Raw genomic sequence first — 2,500 nt, 5'->3', positions numbered from 1 at the left:
AACTACACCTTCATTCTCTTGTAACCGGTTTACTGGGGAGATATGGCCCCAGTTTCCCTGAAAATATCCTCTTTGTAGCTTTTATTACGCCTACATGTCAGGTCATTTGAAGCCGCGGTCACGTCGCGGCTTTATTAAAGTTTTTGAACCTAAATTTAACACTAAATACACCGGAAAGGATAAAGAAAAGGATTTTGGTTCATTGGATGGAATTCCAAGCCTTGAAATCGCTGAAAAGGTGAGAATATTTTCTTATAAACGTCCGTGGCCGAGTGACATTTCGCCTCGTGGTACTGTCATCGGTACCTGTCATCGCACAGTATTTTGTTATCTCTCAAAATATTCGCTTGTTTTCGCTCCAAATCTTACATACATGTATTTACCTTAATTACATGTCCGGCGTATTATTTCATCGTCTGGGATGAATGTTTCGTCGAAAAACAACTCCAAATAAAGACTTACCCCAAGTGACCAAAAACACATTGATTTCCGGTACCTGTCGAAACACCCAAAAATTGGTAATTTGGGTGGTTTTTGGTCAACAGACGTTAATTATGCGTAAAATGATCGGGTAAACTATAAAATACAGGGCCACTTACGGTTATATGTTGGAAAGAGCGGCTCGGCGGCTCGCCAGTCAAGACTGAAGAGAATGTACAGTATATTTGCTTCTGGATGGCTCATCTCTTACGAGTCATGCCAGATACAGTGGCTGAGTGGCTCGGCGGCTCACCAGTCAAGAAGAATGAGTGTATGCGGCTCGATGGCTCTTCACTTTCGGGTCATGTTAGATCACAGGTGCCCAAACCTCAGTGTGAGCATGGCCGACAAAATATAAGGATTTGTATGAGAATCCCGATAAAAAGTTTAAGAAGATAATTATGTGAAAAAAATCTCAAGCTTAACCTTATTGCAATCGTGGATACTTGTAGCTTCCTTCCTGTGTGGTTATTTTCCAGATCTGACACGATTTGAGCCATTTCTCAATTTCGTGGTTGTCAACGGTAATAATAAAATCCCAAGGCTGGAGACTAAATTCTCAGGTGCCACCAATTTGAGTCAAGTATTCCTGGATAAAATATTTCCACGGTCACAATTTCACATCAGAATCAATTGACAAAGATTGAACTTTCATCTCAACCCATCAATGCAATAGCAGTCCTGCTAGCACGTCAGGCGGTGAACATTGCAACAAAACAGAGTGCGAAGGCGGTGCTTTATCACCAAAGTGGCCACGGCTTCGACCGTTGATAACAAACTGACCCTTAGCCGGGTGACAGACCGTAGTTAGTCAACCAAAACTTTCTTTATTACCCTGGGTCTCCTGGCATGACTGCATTGACTCAGTCGTCAAATCACAGTCACGCCTCCTTCGTGTTGACAAAGTTCAAACACTTGTGAAGCTGGAAAGCATTGGAAGATGCAAGAATGAAAGCCGTAGTAAACAAACTTTGGCACATTCATTCTTCAGTTTAAAAAAAACATTGGAAAACGAAGTCAAAGCACTCAATGAAAATTTACAAACAAAGTCAAAATGCCCAAGTAAACAAAGGGTTTGGATTGTTGAGAATGATGCCGAGTTCACATGCAGTTGCTGAAGACGGACTTCCACCCTGCGAGCAGAAGCTCTTTAAAACTCACCACAGGGTGAGAAAGAGAGGCTCTGCAAAAATCGTCTCTAGTCTTTTAAGTCGCTGCATCCCAAGTTTCTGGGCTAGTCACTCTGGTCAAACCGGTTTAGGCAGCATGCACATCATATTTTTGACAAGGCAAAGGTCAAAGTGGAGCCTTCAGTATGAAAATCAGTATGGCATCCAGGAGTGCGATTGAGACTTGGCTTGGGTTTGAGACTGTCTCCAAGCAACGGCTTGTGCATACTAAATCTAGACTTTACACAAATTCCGCAGGGTCTTTTTTTTCTTGTTTCTCTGTTGGAAGGGTGACAGACTCCAGGAAATTGCACGTTTTTTTTTTAACGAAGTTAATAAATTAATAACATACTGAGAAACACTTAGCATGTAATTAAATTTACAGCAAACACACTTGACATCCGGAGAACTGAAACAGACGTCTTTATCTCCTTTCAGTTGCGAACGGCAACCTGAACGGTAATTACGGAATGGTGACATAAAATAAGGGAGTGATGCAAATACAAATGGCAACAACTGACAAACGGGTACCGGTAATGGCACGAAAAAAAAAGGAATAGTGATGTCGGAATCTCAAGTTCGAACATAATTTGGTCCAACTTTCAGTTCCAAAACACATTGTCAGGCCATAATGTTACAAGCATGTGACTGTCCGTCCAGCATTGAGAGACAAAAATTGTATGATGCCTTATGAGAGATCAGTCATCAGTCCAGTTGGCCATTGTATTCTGGCACTGAAAAAGTGATTTGTCATGTTTTTTCAAAAGTCATTTTTTAGGAACTTTTGTTTATATTTACTTTGTGAAGTATGGCAAAGAAATGCTTGAACTTTCCTTTATGGTTTGCCTTGA

General features: G+C 41.1%; 1 protein-coding gene across 3 annotated transcripts in view; it reads left to right on the top strand.

The window, feature by feature from the left end:
- Positions 1-2,500, top strand: part of LOC137974331 (uncharacterized) — a 62,808-nt gene that overhangs the window by 11,432 nt on the left and 48,876 nt on the right. The gene's annotated exons all lie outside the window — the stretch shown is intronic.

The sequence above is a fragment of the Montipora foliosa genome, chromosome 10 (assembly GCF_036669935.1).
Source record: "Montipora foliosa isolate CH-2021 chromosome 10, ASM3666993v2, whole genome shotgun sequence".
Lineage (NCBI taxonomy): Eukaryota > Metazoa > Cnidaria > Anthozoa > Scleractinia > Acroporidae > Montipora > Montipora foliosa.
This window is presented reverse-complemented; position numbering and strand designations above follow the sequence as displayed.